The 21,572-nt window shown below is 38.7% G+C and overlaps 1 pseudogene; it reads right to left on the reverse strand.

The window, feature by feature from the left end:
* Positions 1 to 1,621: 1,621 nt before the first annotated feature.
* Positions 1,622 to 21,572, reverse strand: part of LOC147003659 (NACHT, LRR and PYD domains-containing protein 4B-like) — a 217,786-nt pseudogene continuing 197,835 nt past the window's right edge.

Here is a 21,572-nt window from a genome sequence, read left to right on the forward strand (position 1 = left end):
CTTTGGGATTTACTCTAGAAATTCAGAGATAGATAGATTCATATATACATATACGCATTTAAACATGTATATTTTCCCCCACTATCTGTGGTGATAGGCACAAGTAGCTATAGGGTCAGAACAACAAAAGATGTGGTGCATTTTTACATAACTAAAAAAGTCACTGTTTATACTTGAAACACTTGGTTAAATATATATGGATTATGCTGTAAATCCATTTGTCTTAGAACAAGGCTACTTGTGAAATTTACAGAGAGAGAAATAAGACAGGGTATGATTTAAAAGAGCATTTGCTCTTATTTGTATTGTTTGGTAGAAGAAATGAGTGATTTCTGTTTTTTTTTTTTTTAATGTGCTTTTCACATGTACAACACCTGTGTAAGCCCAAATTAAGTCAAAATTTCAGCAGGAAGAGTATAGAGTTGGGCATGAAGGCTCCACCCCTATCTAAGAAGGTGTAGCTGTTAGCTACTGAAAGTCAGTTTTCATTAAGCCACATTCCAGTAAAAGATCACATATCCAAGAAGGCTTGGATAACACATATTGGCATTGATGGAAGAGCAAGTATGACACAAAGTTGGGTGGAAAGAGGATGGATGGATGGATCTGGGGAGAGTTAAGAGGGAAGGTGGGAGAATATGATCAGAATACATGCTATGAAATTCTCAAAGAAATAATAAAATTATAAAAATGTGTTTTTTAAATGCCTTCACATCCAGAAACATAAGAGAAAATGTCCAAATCAGATTGCTAGTAGGAATAAGAATCAAGTTAGATAGCCTTTTTCAGGACCTCAGTATGGCCATCATCTTTCTAAGCCAAGATGGATGAGAGATTAGAGAAATGACCCAGCAGTTAAACTCACCGACTGCTCTTGCAGAATGTAAGTTCACTTCCAAATACGTGTGGCAGAAAGCACAAAACTGTCTGAAACTCCATCTCCAAGAGATCTGAGATCCATTTGTGGCCTTGGCGGGTAACGATGCTCATGTACTCATTCACACATGTGTATACACACACACACACACACACACACACACACACACACACACCACACCCAGCTGTATATGCATTAACAATTGAAACTAGAAGTCAGTAGATTTGGATAATGCTTATGTTATTCTTTAATACAAAACAGAAAAACAGCAATAGTTTCCATTATCTGAGTGAGCAGTTGCTCATGCTGCTGCTACTGGCTTCACATGCATAGCCAACTAAAATTTCCCCACAACCTTTTGGGTATCATTATTGCCTGGACCTACACTATAGCTCCAGTAATACAAAATAAAGGAAAACTCTTGTTACAAGAGTCCAAACAATTAAAGATACTTTACCCTTTATTAGGTGCTTAAGAAACCTGTGTTAGAAAAACATCATTATAAGACAGTCATTTTAGCATGAGTGTCTGAAACTGTAGTGCGAAAAGGAAGCCACATATATCTTGTAAAACTCATCTGAATGTGGCAAAAAGAAATCCTGTCTCTGCAGTGTTAGTGACCTGTAATTTTTACACAATAGGACAAAATAAAGATCCTCCTCTCTTTCATTCAGAAGTAGTTTGAGTTCACAATACATCCATTGTTCTTGCATCAGAATCTCCACCCTTGATTTCTGCTTCTGCTTACACACCATTTTCGATCCTCAAGATTTTATTTCTTTGTATCTCAGAACGTAGAAATGCCTGGGATTCTTCATCAAAGTCAGTCATTTGCAGTCTAGAAAGATGTAAAGAAAAAACAGCATTAACTCACTCTTTGTTTACAGTTTAAAGTTTTTATTTTTATGTTCCATTGCCTGTTTGAACTTATGTGGACCACATGTATGCAGGTGCTCGTGGAAGTCAGAAGCCACCTGTTCCCCTGGAACCAGTGTTATTGCAATTGTAATCAGTCATGTTGAGTGCTGGGAACCGAAGCTGAGTCCTCTGTGAGAGCAGCAAGTACTCTTAACTGAAGAGCCATTTCCCTAGACCCTCACCCCTCCTTTTGTGCTTTCCAAATTCTCATTTTCCCTCCATATTTTTTTCTAAGACCAAGTTTGGGAGATAGGGATATTTCTTCTCATAGAGTGGTGTATTCATGCTATGAGATGGTATGCTGATAGATGTTTAAAATCCATACTCTTCCATAAAAATTGCTCTGGGGACAGGATAGAGAGCTCAGTGGCTAAGAGCATTGGCTAATCTTGCAGAGGATTCAAATTCAATTCCCCACATTACAGTTTACAACTATCTGTAATTCCAGTTCCAAGGGATCTGATACCAACTTCTGGCCTTCAAGCCAAGATGCATATATATGACACACATACACATACAATTTTAAAAGTGAAAGGAAAAACTTAATTTGTGTATGTATGTGTCTGTGTGTGTTGTGTGTGTTTAAGCATACTCATGCCTGTCAGAGGTCAAGAGGAAGTGTCTTCAATTGTTTGCAACTATTCTTTGTGAGTCAGGCTCCCTATTTTATTTTATTATATATTTTCTTTACATTTCAAATGCTATCCTGAAAATTCCCTATACCCTCTCCCCTCCTTGCTCCCCCACCTACCCACTCCAAATTCTTGGCCCTGGCAGTCCCCTGTACTGGGGCATATAAAGTTTGCAAGACCTAGGAGCCTCTCTTCCCAATGATGGCCAACTAGGCCATCTTCTGCTACATATGCAGCTAGAGACACGAGCTCTGGGAATACTGGTTAGTTCATATTGTTGTTCCAACTATAGGGTTGCAGACCCCTTCAGCTCCTTGGGTACTTTCTCTAGCTCCTCCATTGGGGGCTCTGTGTTCCATCCAATAGATGACTGTGAGCATCCACTTCTGTATTTGCCAGGCACTGGCATAGCCTCACACGAGAGTCAAGGTCTCTTAATAAACCTGCCATTAATGGACTGGATGGCCAGTAAGCATCAAGAAGCCTACTGCCTCCACTGTTCTTCCTCTACCTAAGGTTACAGACACATGAGACCACAATCAACTTTATTTTATAGGGATGGTAAAAATCTTAACTCAGGCCTTCATAGTTCTACTGCAGTCACTTTACTTGACTGAGCAATTTACTTTACTTGACAATTGTAGTATATGTATGTCTGTCTGCGATTTTCCATGGTGGGATAAGAGGACAAGAAGAAACAAATACACTTATCTAGTTTCATAAGATCTACAACATTATAATGACACCTATACATTTTTATTTTCTCATGCCAAATAATGACTCTAAAATTGCAGATCAAATCTGAGGAACTGATACCTTGACCCCAGGTGCAGAGTAAACATGGCTGAATTGGAATCAATTGCAGAGCTAGAAGGCTCCTAAAATGATAGAAAACTCACCTCTTTCTACTTTGTTATGCATTCACTACTGCTTGGTACCCCCTAAACCTTCAGGTAACACCAAGTAAGAAAGAAATCTTACAGGCACACAACATATCCAGGGGCATGGGAATTTCAAGAGTAAATATTAAAGAAGTGAGCCTGGATGTTCCTTCCAAGAGAGACAGGTAGAGTTATAAACATTTTAACCCAACATCTTATAGGTGTATTCAACCTGCAGCTCATGGGCCACATGCAAATGACTGAAGCTATGAAAAGGTCTATCAGGAAAGTATAAGTTTACTCTGAACAATAAGATTTTGTTTTGTAAACTGACTGCACAGTTTATGAGAGTGAACTGTGGGTGTGCCATGTTACAATGTTAAAAGGTTAGACACTGTGATAAGGTTTCATGTTCCTAGAAATAAGTGGCTTAATAACTACCTAAAGTGACCCTGACCATGGAGATCTGAAGAGATAGCTCTCTTAGTGAAGTGTTTGCTACATAAGCATGAGGACTTCTGACTAAGTCCTAATGCCTACAGAGGAAGCTGGAAATATTGGCATATGATTGTGGTTCCCAAGAACCAATGAAGCAGTGACTGGCAGGTCCCTTGATGGCTAATCCATCTTTCAGAATTGCTTCATCCCAAGGTTTGAGTGAGAGATACTATATCAAAAATAATGAAGTGGTGACATCTGATGATGGAGGACCATGAGAGCATGTCCTCTTGTCTCCTGTACACAATCTCAACACACATGTGCACCTCAACTCATATACTTTCATAAAAATTACTTTAATCACATGTTGACTTGAAGGCCATAGGGGAGAAAATGAACTACAGAGATAAATGCTGAGAAATTAAAAAATAATATTATTTAGTGTATATTGCACTTATAAAATATCTTATGCTTATATAAAGTACTCTGAATCACATATTTATATGAAAATACATAATATAAACCTTCATCTACAAGCCGACTACCCTAATTCACTTAGCCTATCTTAAATGTTCTCAGAGAACTCACATTAATTTCCAGGTGAGCAAAAATCAAATTGCTTAATATAAAGACCATTTTATCTTAAAATACTGAAATGTTAAAAATGTTATCTCATGTAATTAATGACTACTGTGTTGGAAGAAAAACATAAGTAACTGAATATACTTTTATATTGTAGATCAAAACAATCTTATGTTAGGATTCTCTGCAAAAAAATGTTATATTTACAAGCATTTTTTTATGTATTATCATTATAAAAGTACGAAGTACCACCATTATTTGGGTACTCACCAGTCACAGGGCAAGGTGGAGCTTCATACTTAATCTAACAATGCTGCAATATCTACCCCCTTCCTCTGCCCAGCGAGAGAACATTACTTGTATTTCTTTTAACTTGAATTTTAAAAGAATATTTTGTAGTGTCCCTTCCCCAAACACCAATTAGTCCATCAGTGAAAGGTGGAGTTTCTTGACAAGATGTGTTTACTGGTTCTGCAGTAGCAGGATTATCATTGCTGTGACCAACCACCTTATTATTGAACTACTTGCATTTTGAGTGTGGGTGTGTAAACAGGCAGAGGTCAGAGGCCAACCTCAGGAATCATTCTTGATTTTTGAGATGGGGTTTCTTATTGTTCTGGAACTCACCAATTTGAATAGACTGTTTGTCTGTGTAAATTAAGGATCTTCCTGTATTTACCTTTCTAGTACTGAAATTACAATTGCAAAGCCCATGCATGGATTTTTCGTGTAATTTTTGGGAAACCAACTCTAGTCCTTATTTTATATGGCAAGTATTGTATGGACTGAGCCATCTCCCCAACTCTTATTTCTGTCAATCTTAAATTATTATATTATTAGGTGCACATTTCAAATCTCAATTGATCCCTTTTTTAGCCATAAAAAGTCATATTATAAAGGAGAACAGAGGCCAGCTCACTTTAGGGAATACAAGGAAGACGTTTGGTCTTTCATAGCCTTACACAGCACAAGCAATCCACTGAAGTCCAAGGAGTTCTTCACCAGGTTGATCCACTGCAGGCATTTATATTGCGTAAAAGTAGAAGCAAGGTCCTTACAACAGGCACCAGTCAGTTGACAGGCTTCCAAACTACAACAAAAAGGAGTTCTTTGCCAGGGTAAGAAGGCATGTGCATGGGAGGTGACTTAGTCATTTAGAGTATGCTCACTGTATTCCCTCTGAGGACAGTCTCTTAAAAGCCCAGGGATCTCTGGGATATTGAGATGTAACAGGTAGTTGTGAGCCACTGTGTGTAGGCTTAAGGACTATATCCTAGACCTGGATTTTAGCTCCACAATCTGTTTCCTGATCCAGAATAATGAGGAAAAAATTTATATACATTGCTGCCACTCCATCATGCCTTTTTCCCAAACAGAAGAGATTACAGAGTTCTATACTGTGACTTTGAATGAACCCTGCCTCCCTTAAACTGCTTCTATATGATATCTAATCACAGTCGCAGTGACTAGAGAAAGAAATCAGTAATATACCCTCTATCTAGAACTTGAGGTCTAGTTTTCCATCTGTTGATATACATTCATTTTCTAGCATGCATCCAAACTTCTTAACCATCCCTTCAGCACAAGTCATAATTCCCCTCTCTCTCTTAGTCCCTTATGTATATATTCTGAGTGGCTTTCCACCACTTACCAAAACCATGACACAGAGGTCAAGGCACACATCTATCTGTCCTAAGGAAGGGTCTTCAGAAACCTGAGGTAAGTGACTCTACTCTGCATATTCTCAGGAGTATACATTAAAGATTCCTAAATAGGGCCTCTAAGGCCAAGCTCAAGGAAACCTACCTTAGTGACTGCAGAACAGAGTTTGGGAGAGTCAGAGCTCTACAGAGAACCTTTAGCCCTTCATCCTTCAGTACATTGTAGCTGATGTCTAGGTGTCTCAGGGATTTGTTCTGCCTAAGAACATCAGAAAGGTAGTCCCAAGAGTGCTCACAGAGGGAACAGTTAGCTAAACTGTAGGGGGGAAAGAAGAGTATATGAATGGGCAGAAAACTTTATACAGAGTAAGTGTAATAAAATATTCAAGCAAGGGGAGGAATTTTTAGCTTATCCAGCACATCTCCCTTCATTTCTTTGGACTCACATCAGATTTACCATTGAATCTGAGTAAATCGTGGACAATGCTTTTGTTTGGAAGACATTACCTGAAGCTAACCTAAATCTATTCCTATTAGCAATGCCTCAGTCCCTGTCTATAATGATAATTTTTAAATTACCTGATTATTGCAATATAGTCAATGATATCAATGTTGTCTTGTATAATAAATGACATGAAAATGTATATATTTGAAATAATGTATAGTTGATTTATTCTCATTTCTGTTTTTTGTGACAATGTCCTTATGAAAATCAATTTTGGGGAGAGAAGTTTTAATTTAGCTCATTATTCCAGATTATACTTCCTCATTTTGTGAAGTCAAGGCGGGAGAACCTTCAAACATCTCTTCATACTACATGTAAAGTCAAGGGCACACAGAATTCATACATACATGGCTATCTTTTCCATTCTTCAATAAGCCAGGACCCAAACCCAGAGTAATAGTGATGCCTAATGTGACCTGGGTCTTCACAGTCTAATTAGCAAAATCAATACAATCTCTTACAGACATTCTCCTGGACCCATCTGATCTAGTCATTCCTTCATTGATACTTCTCAGATGGTTCTCCATTGTGCTAAGTTGACAGGTAACATTAAACATCATAATATTAAATATATAGGTATACATAATATGAAAAATTGAAATCACTTGGCACTATCCAAAACACTAAACCATCTGTCTTTCTCTCCTGCCTTCTAAAAGACCTTAATATTCTTCCATGTTAGCATACAAAATTACAAGAGAGGCACATTCAGTATGAACTAGGGTCAATGATCTCATAGGCATTGTATTCTTTGACTACCTGAGTTGAGAGTCCACTCTAGATTTCAAAACCAAGTTGTTGACATAGTTCTATGTGCCTATGTTAGGGACTTCAGTCTAGTTGACCATCTTTTGCAATTTAGTACATTTATACCTTGGTATTTATGGGTAGGAGCAATGTGTGTGCATGTGAGGTCAGAGTCATTGTGGATGCAAAAATCTGCAGGCACTCAAGAGTTATATGTATAGTGATTCAGTTCAGCATGTGTCCAAACCTGTTATTACTCTCCCATATACTAGTTCCAACCTCCTCCAATCTTCATATACTATGCAGTACATTTTAAATATCAACTAATTCTCATACTATAATGACTAGAGAGTAACAAAAAGAAAAACTACAAATGTTAAGTCAGCAACAATTAAAAATTTCAAATGATTATTAATGGCTATATATGATATGTGAGGGTACATAGCGCAGTAATCATGTAGAGGAAATACAACAGCTTTGAAGAGATAGTTCTTTCCTTCTCAACCCTGTTACAAAGGTTGTTTTGATGGTTGAACTTGAAGTCCTCCTGTGTCAGCCTCCTGCACAGTTGGAACTACAGGGTTTGAAAGCAAGCCTGGTTGGTGTATGTGTGCATTAGTACATGTTTTAAAGATTTCACTTTTAACTATGTACATTTGTAAATGATATGGGTGGGTCTGTCCATGTGAGTGAGGGCGCCTGTGTAGAATGTTTGGCTCCTCAGACCTAGAGCTAAAAGTTGTGATGTAGTCTGACATGGATGCTAGAAAAAAAGGGTCCACTGAAAGAACAGTATGTGTGTTTGTAACTCTCATGCCTCCTCTCCAGCAGTGCTCCCATGCCCCCATGGTTGTCTATGTCTCTTAGGTTTGTGATTTTAAACTTCAGTAATAGGACTGTATCAATCGAAAGATATTAAAACTACTTATTTTGTCTATTTGGTTTCTGAGAGGACTTGGTTTCTGGGATGTTTCTGCCTTAGAGTCTAGACAGGTTTCTTACTGATGACCATCTTCTTGTCAGCATGTAAGCACAAAATGCTATAATAATCCAAGGAAAGAAAGAATTCAGAACTTTCAAAGCATCCTTTGGCTATATTCTAAGCCCAAGGAAAGAGAGATTGGACAACTGACCTATCCTTTTATGGATTCAAGCAATACCCTCATATCACTGCTATTAAGAGTCTCAGCCACCTTTCCCCAACACAGGCAATACTTTCCCACAGGAAACATTTGTCTCTCACTGTCTTTTAATAAATAATATGGTCTACTGGAATTAGGATCCAGTGTCTATTTTGATCCCTTGTTGTTCTATGCTGCAGTAGAAATCTAACAATGACTGTGAGCATCCACTTTTGTATTTGCCAGGCACTGGCAAAGCCTCACAAGAGACAGCTATATCAGGGTCCTGTCAGCAAAATATAGATGGCATATGCAATAGTGTCTGCATATGGTGGCTAATATAGAAGTGGATGATTACAGTCATCTATTGGATGGAACATAGGGCCCCCAATGGAGGAGCTAGAGAAAGTACCCAAGGAGCTGAAGGGGTCTGCAACCCTATAGTTGAAACAACAATATGAACTAACCAGTACCCCCAGAGCTCTTGTCTCAAGCTGCATATGTAGCAGAAGATGGCCTAGTTGGCCATCTTTGAGAAGAGAGGTTCCTTGGTATTGCAAACTTTATATGCACCAGTACATGGGGAACGCCAGGGCCAAGAAGTGGGAGTGGGTGGGGAGGGGAGTGGGGGGGGTATGGGGGACTTTTGGGATAGCATTTGAAATGTAAATGAAGAAAATACCTAATAAAACTATCTTTTAAAAAATGGGGTACAGAGTTAAAGAATTCTCAACTGAGGACTACCGAATGGCAGCAAAGTACCTAAAGAAATTTTCAATATCCTTAGTCATCAGGGAAATGCAAATCAAAACAACTCTGAGATTCTACCTCACACCAGACAGAATGGCTAAGATAAAAATCTCAGTTGACATCAGATCCTGGTAAGGATGTGGAGAAAGAGGCACTCTCCTCCATTGCTGGTGGGATTGCAAGCTGGTACCACCACTCTGGAAATCAGTCTGGTTGTTCCTTAGAAAACTGGACATAGTATTACCTGAGGACTCAGCTATACAACTCCTGGGCATATACCCAAAAGATTCTCTAACATATAACAAGGACACATGCTCCCGTATGTTCATAGTAGCCTTAATTACAATAGCCAGAAAATGGAAAGTACCCATATGTCCTTCAACAGAGGAATGGATACAGAAAATGTGGTATATTTATCCAATGGAATACTACTCAGCTAATAAAAAAGGATGAATTCATGAAATTCTTAGGCAAATGGATGGACCTAGAAACTATCATCCTGAGTGAGGTGACCCAATCACAAAAGAACACAGATGGTATCACTCACTGATAAGTGGATATTAGCCCAAATGCTCAGAATATCCAAGATAAAGTTCACAGACCACATGAAGCACAAGAAGATGACCAATGTGTATGTGCTTCATTTCTTCTTAGAAAGGGGAATAAAATACTCATGGGAACAATTATGGAGACAAAGTGTGGAGCAGAGACTGAAGGAACAGCCATTCAAACACTTTCCCACCTGGGGATCCATTCCATATACAATCACCAAATAATCCAAACACTATTGTAGATGCCAACAAGTACATGCAGACAGGAGATTGATATAGCCTTCTCTTGAGAGGGTCTGCCAGAGCCTGACAAATACAGAGGCGGTTGTTCACAGCCAATCATTGGACTGAGCACAAGATCCCCAGCATGGTCCCAAATTGAGTAGTTAGAGAAAGGACTGAAGGAGGTGAAGGGCTTTGCAACTCCGTAGGAAGAACAATATCAGCCAACCAGACCCCTCAGGGCTCCCAGGGACTAAACCACCACACCAACCAAGGAGTACACATGAAGGGATCGATGGCTCCAGCTGTATATGTAACAAAGGATGACCTTGTTGGACATGAATGGGAAGCGAGGCATTTGATCCCATGAAGGCTAGATGCCCCAGTGTATGGGGAATTTGAGGGCAGGGAGGTGGGTGTGGGTGTGTGGATTCAGAAACACCCTTGTATTAGCAGGGGAGGGGAGATTAGACAGGGGGTCTGGGGGGGGGGACTGGGAAAGGGGATAACATTTGAAATGTAAATTTTAAAAAGTCAAATAAAAAATAACTTTTGACCTCCATACTCATTTCCAGCCCTCTCCCCCATTTTCGGTCATTAGCCGCCACAACCTGGAATTACTATCTCTGCCTCTAATATCACAATCCTATATATCTTTGAATTTTATACGTAAAGCACATGGCATCTTTTGTCATCAAATTCCTGCCACCAACAATATCTAAGAGTCATCTAGATTTAATACCTAGAGCCATTGGAGTTTCATCAAGCTTACTTTCAGTCAAAAATTTCAGCTTTTCAGGTAGGAATACCTTCCACAAATGGCTCAGGAAGCACCCATCTTTCAGCAAATAGAGTCATGCATCCAGAGACACACTCAGGAGTGAGAGTACTGAGTCCTAAGACAGGTAGGAAGCCATGAAATCTGAACTGAAACAATGGTTTTCAATGTGTATATTCTCATCTAGAAATTAAATTTCACATTCCATAATCAGTTCAAATTAATAAAAATATACATTAGACTTACTCATTTTTTTATTTCATGTGTGAGTATTTTGCCTGCATGTGTCTGTGTACTACATGCATACCTAGTGCCTGCACATGTCAGAAGGTATACGATTGTGTGAATCTAGAGTTACAGATGGTTGTGAATCACCACAGGGAGGAGGAGCACTGAACTCTAGATTTCTAGTAGAGTAAGAAATGCATGTAACAATGCAGTTCTAAATTATTATAAATTACATTTATTTACTTATTTACATTCTATGTGAGTGCCCAAGCACAAATGCTACATCATTCAAAAGATTATGTAGAGATGTGTAGCAAAACAGGACAACATGTAGAACTTTGTTCTTTCCTTTTTGCATGTGGGTCCTGAGATAGAACTCAGGTTGTAGGGTTGGCAACAAGTGCCTTAACCAACTCATTTCATTGACCTTAGTGATCAGGTTTTAAAGTGAGGAAATCTACACATGAATAATAGAAAAATAGGACACAAGTGCACAAATTAAAAACTGTAGTCCTGTGATAATATTAATGTGAACTTGACAAAATCTAATATCACCTAGAAAGGGAGTCTCAATGAGGGTTTCTCTGATAGGGACGTTCTGTGGCCCAGTTTATGGGTGATTTTTTCATGAAGTCAACTGAGATGGTAAGACCTGTCCACTGTAGGTGGACATTACTCAGGAAGCAGGACCCTAACCTATATAGAAGTGGAGGAAATTAGTTGAGCAGGAGCTTGTGTCCATTAATCCACTGCTCTTTGTTCTTGACTGTGCATGTGATGTGACTATGCCTCTAGTTTTTGTTTCTGATTTTGTTATTTTTTGGGGGGGGGTTGTTTTGCTCCTCTCACTAGCCACACCAATGGCCCATAAACTGAAATTTTGGATCCAATTAAAAAAATCAATTATTGCTTAGGTCAGAATTTTTTCTTTTTTTAATCACAGCAAGTGGATCAAAATTAAGATGCCCCATTTGAGGAGACTCAGTGAGGTAAGTGAACACAAAGACTTACTGCAGTATGCGTATCTTACACTCTTCCTGGTTCAAGATATCACACAACATTTCCACATCACTGTGGGAGAGGGATGTGGATATGAGATACAATTCCTCCAAATTGTAACTTTGAATCAATTCCAAGAATAGGCGCTTATCACATAAAAAGGAAACATTATTTGCCCTGCAGAATAAAGAGAGGAATCCATCAGTTTACAATCAGCCTAAGCTCTAATCTTTGGCAAGATGCCATATTCCATAATGGCAACATCACTCTAATTTTGTAACCCAGTGACAAAGCTCACTGGTTCTCAAACTGGGTGATTTTTCTTTTCCATGAGAACTTTGAGAAACTTGCAGAGACAAGGTTGGCTTTTACATGAGGAAGCTCTGAGCACCTAGAAAGCAGAGCCCTATAAATGCTCTTATCATCCTATAATTCATGGGATAGCTCTAAATGAAAAACAGTCAGCTATAGACATTAGTGGTACCAAGCAGTGAGATTCCACTTTAGACTATATAAGCTTTTGTTTATGGAGTTAGCTGAGAGATGGTGGGAAGACTTTTATGTTACTTCCATGATATGACTAAACCAAAGTCATAAGTGAATGGTACAAAAAGTAAATAAATAAATAAATAAAATAATGAAAAATATATAAACCAAGAAAAAATACTTATTTTATTATTTGTGTGTATGTATGTGTGTGTGAAGAATGTTTGACCACTTGAATGTGGATGCATACCAAGACTAGAAGGCAGCATTGAATCCTCTGGAGCTGTCCTTAAAAACGGTTGTATGGAGGCACAGATGGGTATTGAGTGCTGAATCCTAATACTTTGCAAGAACAGCAAGTTCTCTAAACTTCTGAGCCTTTCTTCTGTCCATTTATAGTAAAAAAAAAATAATAATTAGCATTGGAATAATGGGTTTCCTGATGACATTTCATACACATATGCCATGATACTTCCTTTTGTCCACTATCCTCCCAACAGTGTCCTTCCTGCCACATGCTCCTTTTTTTTTTTTTTTTTTTTTTTTTGGCTGTAGGCATCTTTATTGACCAATCAAAGACAACTTGGGAAACACAGTTACATAGCATCACTTGGTGTACATGAGGATCTTCTTGCCCTTGAGGCAACCAGGGCCAGTGTTTAGCATTGCAATACCTAACAACAAACCAAACCTGAACACAGATGTGTAGGCGGGCACCAGTCTCTCACAACTATCTTATGTACTTTTTTAAAAATATTTTTTATTAGGTATTTTCCTCATTTACATTTCCAATGCTATCCCAAAAGTCCCCTATACCCTCCCCCCAAATCACCTACCCACCCACTCCCACTTTTTGGCCCTGGCTTTCCCTTGTACTGGGGCATATAAAGTTTGCAAGTCCAATGGGCCTCTCTTTCCATTGATGGCCGACTAGGCCATCTTTTGATACATATGCAGCTAGAGTCAAGAGCTTCGGGGTACTGGTTAGTTCATAATTTTGTTCCACCTATAGGGTTGCAGATCCCTTTAGCTCCTTGGGTACTTTCTCTAGCTCCTCCACTGGGGCCCTGTGATCCATCCAATAGCTGACTGTAAGCATCCACTTCTGTGTTTGCTAGGCCCCGGCATAGACTCACAAGAGAAATACAGGAGAACACAGCTAAACAGGTAGAAGACCTTAAAGAGGAAGCACAAAAACCCCTTAAAGAATTGCAGGAAAACACGACCAAACAGGTGATGGAATTGAATAAAACCATCCAAGACCTAAAAAGGGAAGTAGACACAATAAAGAAAACCCAAAGTGAGGCAATGCTGGAGATAGAAACCCTAGGAAAGAAATCTGGAACCGTAGATTCGAGCAGCAGCAGCAGAATACAAGAGATGGAAAAGAGAATCTCAGGTGCAGAAGATTCCATAGAGAACATCGGCACAACAATCAAAGAAAATGGAAAATGCAAAAAGATCCTAACTCAAAATATCCAGGAAATCCAGGACACAATGAGAAGACCAAACTTAGGGATAATAGGAGTAGATGAGAATGAAGATTTTCACCTCAAAGGACCGGCAAATATCTTCAACAAAATTATAGAAGAAAACTTCCCAAACCTAAAGAAAGAGATGCCCATGAACATACAAGAAGCCTACAGAACTCCAAATAGACTGACTCCTTTTTTTTTTTAATCACTGCATTTAAATGTTCTTTTTATTCCTTTTATTTAAAAGTTTTTTTCCTCATATAACATACTGTGACTATGGTTTCCCCACTTTTTACTCCCCCCAAGTCTCGCTCAACTACCCTTCCTTTCTAGATAGACTCTGTCTCTCATTAGAAAAACAAAATAGGGGGAGGTGGGGAATAGGGGTTTTTCAGAGGGGAAACCAGGAAACGGGACGACTTTTGAAATGTAAATAAAGAAAATATCTAATCAAAAAAGAGAAGAAAAACAAAATAGGCTTCTAAGGGATATTAATACAGTAAGACCAAATAAAATATAACAAGATTAAGATAAAAGCAAAACCTATCATATCAGAGTTGAACAATATAAACAAGGAGAGGAAAAAGAGTCCAAGAGAAGGCACAAGAATCAAAGACACATTCATTCACATAGTCAAGAATCCCATATAAATACTAAACTGGAAGCCATAATATATTCGCAGAAGACCTGGAGCAAACCTGTGTGGGCCCTGTGCTTGCTGCTTCAGTCTCTGAATTCATATGATCTTTGCACCTGTTGATTAATAGGGCTTTTGTTTCCTTAGTGTTCTTCAACTACTGCTGACTACTACATTCTTTAATGCCTCCACTTCCACAGGGTTCCCTGAACTCTCAGGGGAAGGATTTAATAGAGATAACTTATTTAGGCCTGAGTGTTTCAAGGTCTTTTACTCAAGGCATATTGCCTGGCTGGGAGTTTCTGTGTTTGTTCCCATCTGCTGCAGAAGGAGTTTTCTCTGAGAATGGGTGAGCAAGGCATTGATCTGTGAGTACAGTAAATTGTCATTCAGAATTATTTTATTGCTACTTTTTCTTTTGGATTAGTTTTATTTTGCTGTAGGCTGGGTCCCAGGGCTATTTAGCCTCAAGTAGCTGGCCACCCAGGCATCATTGGTTATGTGTTCCTTCCTGTGGAGTGTGCCTTAGGTCAAATAAAGATATTATTTACTCCTATCACCTTTGTGACACCATTGCACTAGCCTGTCTTGCAGGCAGGGCATTGGAGGATTTGTGGTTGACTTGGTGTTTACATTTTTCTTTTGGTAGCATGCAGATTGACTTCCTGTACCAAAGACAGTCAAACAGAGAGTGAAGCTCTATGTAGCCACTAGCTTGGCTTTTCCATGATTATTGAGTTGCATAGGTGTTTTCTGAAATGGGCCCTGAGGTCAGTTTGTGGAGAGCAAGCTATAGTCCTGATAATAGCCTGGGTTGTTTGGAATTTCCTTGGGACAGCTCTGGACAGCGACTGAATTATGTGTAACCTCATCCTGGGACAAGAAACTTCATTTGGTGACAAAGGATGATCGAATGGGGTTCTGTCTCTCCCGTTATTTGATGATTTCCTTTAGATTACTTTGTATATGTATATATTTTCAGAAGCTTCTACTGTAATAGGTGTCTACACTACCCCTCAAATGGCCCTTATGTTGCTGTCTCCACTTCTCTATGTGATCGTCCCATTCCAGTACCCCAACAATTAAAAACTATCCATTCCATTTCTCTTTCCTAACTAGATCAATCTGTACTCTCCAGTCTCTTACTTTTTACCAAATTTTTTGTGCTTCATCTGATGATAGCTCATTAATCATTGACTTAGCAGCTAATATCCACATACAATGGAATACATACCATATTTGTCATTTTGTCTGTGTTACCCCACTCAGAATGATGGTCTTTATTCCTATCCATTTACTTGTTACTTTCATGATAACATTTTTTTTTAATCTTCCCATCTGCTGTAGGAGTAAGCCTCTCAATAACTACTTGGAAAGGAACTAATCTATGAGTATAGCAGAATATCAGTGTTTTGCCTGTTATGTTTGAGTCTAATCTACATCTCTCGGCAATCCTGTCTACAGTTGCTGGCCATGCAGGAACTTTTGTCCATGAGCTCCCTCTCATAGCATAGGCCTCAAATTAAACCAAACATTGTTCACTAATCCACAAGTTCTGTGTTACCATTGCCCCATCACATCTTGAGGGATGTCACTTTTTTAAATGGTTGAATAGCACTCCATTTTACAAATGTACTACATTTCCTTTATCTATTCTTTTCAGCTTCATGAGGTCCTATTTCTTAATTGTTGATCTTAGTGCCTGTGATAACTGTTTTGTTCAGAAAATTTTTCCCCGTGTCAATGCATTCTAGGCTATTCCCCTCTTTCTATTTTATTAGTAGCATTGTACCTGGCTTTATGTTGAGGTTCTGTATAGGTATTAGGTTGAGTTGTGAACTCAGTGATGTGTGTGATTATTTTCATTTCTCTATATTCAGGCATTTAGTTTGACCAATACAATTTATTAAATGTGTTGCTTTTTACCAGTATGTATTTCTAGTTTGTTTGTCCATTTTTTATAAGAAAAATTAAGTGTCCATGGGTGTGTGGATCAATGTCTTGGACTTCTATTTCATTCCATTAGTCAATTTACTGTTTTTTACCAATATCACGCAGTGTTTAATACTAAATCTCTGTACTACTACAGGTGCTTAGAAGAAAAAGGCATATTCATTTGTGATTGGGTGAAATTCTCTATAAATATCTGTTAGGTTTCTTTGTTGTTGTTTGTTTGTTTGTTTGTTTGTTTTTGATATTTTCTTTATTTACATTTCAAATGCTATCCCAAAAGTTCCCTATACCCTCCCCCAGCTCTGCTCCCCTACCTACCCACCCACTTCTGGGCCCTGGCATTCCCCTGTACTGGGGCATATAAAGTTTGCAAGACCTAGGGGCTTCTCTTCCCAATGATGGCTGACTAGGCCGTCTTCTTCTACATATGCAGCTAGAGACACGAGCTCTGGGGGTACTGGTTAGTTCATATTGTTGTTCCACCTATAGGGATGCAGACCCCTTCAGCTCTTTGGGTACTTTCTCTAGCTCCTCCACTGGGGGCCCTGTGTTCCATTCTATAGATGACTGTGAGCATCCACTTTTGTATTTGCCAGGCACTGGCATAGTCTTACAAGAGACAGCTATTTCAGGGTCCTTACAGCAAAATTTTGCTGGCATATGCAATAGTGTCAGATTTGGTGGCAGGTTGTGGGATGGGTCCCTGGGTGAGGTAGGTACATTTGCACAATGGAGTACTACTCAACTATTAAAAACAATGAATTTATGAAATTCTTGGGCAAATAGATTTATCTGGAGGATATCATCCTTAGTGAGGTAACCCAATCACAAAAGTACTCACTTGATATGCACTCACTGATAAGTGGATATTAGCCCAGAAACTTAGAATACACAAGATACAATTTGCAAAACACAAGAAAATCAAGAAGAAGACCAAAGTGTGGATACTTCATTCCTCCTTAGACTAGGGAACAAAATATCCATGGAAGGAGTTACAGAGACAATGTTTGGAGCTAAGATGAAAGGATGGACCATCCAGAGACTATGCCACCTGGGGATCCATCTCATAATCAGCCACCAAATCCTTTGTTTTATGATGTCAGTTACCTCCAGCATTTCTCTGTTTAGATTTTGTCAAGGTTACACTTCCATTAGTGAGAGTGTGGTACTGAAGTACTACACTGTCAGTTTGTGTTGCTCAATATATGACTTAAGCTGTAAGTCTTTCTTTTGTGAACTAGGGTACCTTTGTTTTGGGGTTATAGATATTAAGAATTGCAATGTTCTCTAGGTTCATTTTTCCTTTGTGGAGTATCAAGGATCCTTCCCTATCTCTTATGATTAGTTAAGTGTAACTCTACTTTGTTAGATATTAAAATGTCTGCATCAGTTTGCTTCTTGGGTTCTTTTAGAATAATTTCAGAATCATAATAACCTTACATAATGACTACCTTTGATGTTGAGGTGTATTTTATATATGCAAGTGAATGATGGATTCTGTTCTTTCATCCACCTGTCAGTCTGTGTCATTTTTTTAAAATTTTTCTTTAGTTACATTTCAAATGTTATACCCTGTCCCACTCCCCCTTCTTAAACCATGTACCACATCCCCCATCTCCTGCTTCTATGAGGGTGTTCCCCCACCCACCCACTCCTACCTCCTTGCTATGGCATTCCCCTACACTGGGGCATCAAACCTTCATAGGACTTAGAGCCTTTCTTCTCATTGATGCCAGACAAGGCCATCCTCTGCTACATATGCAGCTGGAGCCATTGGTGTCCCATGTGTACTCTTTGGTTGGTGGATTAGTCACTGAGGGCTCTAAGGGGTCTGGTTGGTTGATATTGTTGTTCCTCCTATTGTGCTGCAAATACCTTCAGCTCCTTAAGTCTTTCCTCTATCTCCTCCATTGGGAACCCCATGCTCAGTCCAATGGTTGGCTGTGAACATCCCCCTTTGTATTTGTCAGGCTCTGGCAGAGCCTCTCAAGAGACAGTTATATCAGGCTCCTGTCAGCAAAAACTTCTTGGCATGTACAATAGTGTCTAGGTTTGGTGACTGTATATGTGATAGATCCCCAGGTAGGGCAGCCTCTGGATAGCCTTTTCTTCAGTCACTGCTCCGCACTTTGTCTCCATATTTCCACCTGTATTTTGTTCCTCCTTCTAAGAAGGACCAAAGAATTTATACTTCTTGAGCTTGATGTGGTCTGTGAATTGTATCTCCAGTATTCTGAGCTTTTGGACTATGTCTTTTGATTGAGAAATTTAGAACGTTGAGTTGGAGATATATCAATAAACAATTTGGTTGATTCCTGTGGGTGTGATTTACTTTGTGTGTGTGTGTGTGTGTGTGTGTGTTTCCCCTTTTCCCTTTTTTCATTTGTTAGCTGGGACTATTTATTCCCTATATTTTCTTGGATGTGTTTAACCACTTTAGGTTGGACTTTTCCTTCTAGAACCTCCTGTAGAGCTGGTTTTGTAGATAGATATAGTTTAAATTTGGCTTTCTTATGGGATGTCTTATTTTGTCCATTAATTCAGATTAAATTTTAGTTGTACAGGGTATTTTGGGTCTCTTAGAATCTGAAGCACATCTAAAAAGGCACTTCTGGTTTTTACATTCTCCCTTGAGAAGTCAGGTATAATTAAATAAGGAAGATCTGCTTTTCTATACTAAGTGGTTGTTTCCCCTAGAATCTTTTAATATACTTTCCTAGTTCTGTATGTTTAGTGTTTTGAACATTATGTGCCGAGGAGACTTTCTTTTTATGTTCATTCTATTTGGTGTTCTGTATCCTTCTTTTTAGGTTAGGAAAAAAATCTATGATTTTCTTAAAAAATATTTTTCTTTCCTGTGATTTCAGTTTTTTCCATTCTCTATATTATTTTTTACTTGGTCTTTTCATACAGTCACACATTTCCTGGAAATTTTCCAGGCTTGCCTGATTGTTCATTGAGTCTTGCTCAGCAAAATATCACGTGAATCTATATCACATGACAATATGAGAAATTTCCACTTCATGTTCTGAGTGGTATTATATATTTCTCATTATTTGTGTTTTAGTTTTTGATGAGATAGACATTAGAAGTTAATATGTTTAAGCATTGTGGTCATTATTAAAGTTCTCTTTTTTCTACAACCTGATTAGCAAATATCAATGTATTATGGACATCTTGCATTATGTTTGTTTGTATGGGCATTCACTTTTCATGGTTCTGGCTAGCCTTACGTTGTCCACAACACTTCATTTTTTTTTTTAAATGAAACTTCATGGTTCTATTTCCATCATTAAGTACATTCAGAGGTTTGAGCAACCTCACAATAGCATACAGAAAGTAACTTCCCAAGACAGGCAGGAAGATCAAAGGAATAGAATTGAAGACCCAGAAATGAACCCAGACACCTATGGTCACTTTATATTGGACATAGGAGCTAAAACCATCCAGTGTTTAAAAAAAAAAGACAGCATTTTTAACACATGGTGCAGGCTCAACTGGTGGTCTGCATCGTGAAAATTAACCCATTCTTATCTCCTTGTACAAAGCTCAAGTCCAAGTGGATCAAGGACCTCCATATAAAACCAGATAGACTGAAACTTAGAGGAGAAAGTGGGGAAGAGCCTAAAATACATGGGCACATGGAAAAATTTCCTAAACAGAACACCAATAGCTTATGCTTAAAGATCAAGAATCAATAAATGGGACCTCATAAAATTGCACAGCTTCTGTAAGGCAAAAGATACTGTCAATAGCACAAAACGGCAACCAACAGATTGGGAAAAGATCTTTACCAATCTGACATCAAATAGAGGGCTAATATCCAATATATAAAAAGAACCCAAGAAGTTAGACTCCAAGGAATCAAATAACCCTGTTTAAAAATGGGGTACAGAGCTAAACAATGAATTTTCAACTGAGGAATATCAAATGGCAGAGGAGCATCTAGAGAAATGTTCAAAATCCTTAGTCATCAGGGAAATGCAAATCAAAACAACCATGAGATTCCACCTCACACCTGTCAGAATGGCTAAGAAAAAAACATCAGGTGACAGCAGAGTCTGGCTAGGATGTGGAGAAAAAAAGGTCCACACCTCCATTGTTGGTGGGATTGCAAGCTGGTACAACCACTCTGGAAATCAGTCTGGAAATCAGTCTGGCAGGTTGTCAGAAAACTGAGCACAGTGTTATCTGAAAACTCAGCTATACCACTTTTGGTCACATACTCCAAAGGTTATCTAACATATAACAAGGACATATGCACCACTATTTTCATAGCAGTCTTATTTATAATATCAAGAAGCTGGAAAGAATCCATTTGTCCCTCAACAGAAAAATGGATACAGAAAATGTACATTTACAAGTTGGAGTACTATTCAGCTATTATAAATGATGAATTCATGAAATTCTTAGGTAAACTAGAAACTATCATCCTGAGTGAGTATTAGTTAAGGTTCTCTAGAGTCACAGAACTTATGGATAGTCTCTATATAGTAAAGGAATTTATTGATGACTTACAGTCTGCAATCCAATTTCCAACAATGGTTCAGTAGTAGCTGTGAACGGAAGTCCAAGGATCTAGCAGTTACTCTGTCCCACACGGCAAGCAGGTAAGGGAGCAAGAGTGAGACTCCCTTCTTCCAATGTCCTAGTATTGTCTCCAGCAGAAGGTGTAGCCTAGATTAAAGGTGTGTTCCACCACACCGTTAATCCCAGATGACCTTGAACTCGGAGATTTAATCTTCTGGAATCCATAGCCACTACACTTCAAGATCTCCATACCAAGATCCAGATCAGAAACTTCTATCTCCAAGCCTCCAGATAAGGATCACTGGTGAGCCTTCCAATCTGGATTGTAGTTCATTCCAAATATAGTCAAGTTGACAACCAGGAATAGCCACTACAGTGAGGCAATCCAATCACTAAAGAACATACATGGTATGCACATACTGATAACTGAATATTAGCACAAAAGCTCTGAATACCCAAGATATAATTCACAGATCACATGAAGCTCATGAAGAAGGAAGACCAAAGTGTGGGTACGTCCGTCCTTCTTAGAAAGTGGAACAAAATACTCACAAGAACAAATATGGAGACAAAGAGAAGAGCAGAGAATGAAGCAAAGTTC

The sequence above is a fragment of the Mus caroli genome, unplaced genomic scaffold, assembly GCF_978045245.1.
Source record: "Mus caroli unplaced genomic scaffold, Mus_caroli_1 scaffold_8, whole genome shotgun sequence".
Classification (NCBI taxonomy): Eukaryota; Metazoa; Chordata; class Mammalia; order Rodentia; family Muridae; genus Mus; species Mus caroli.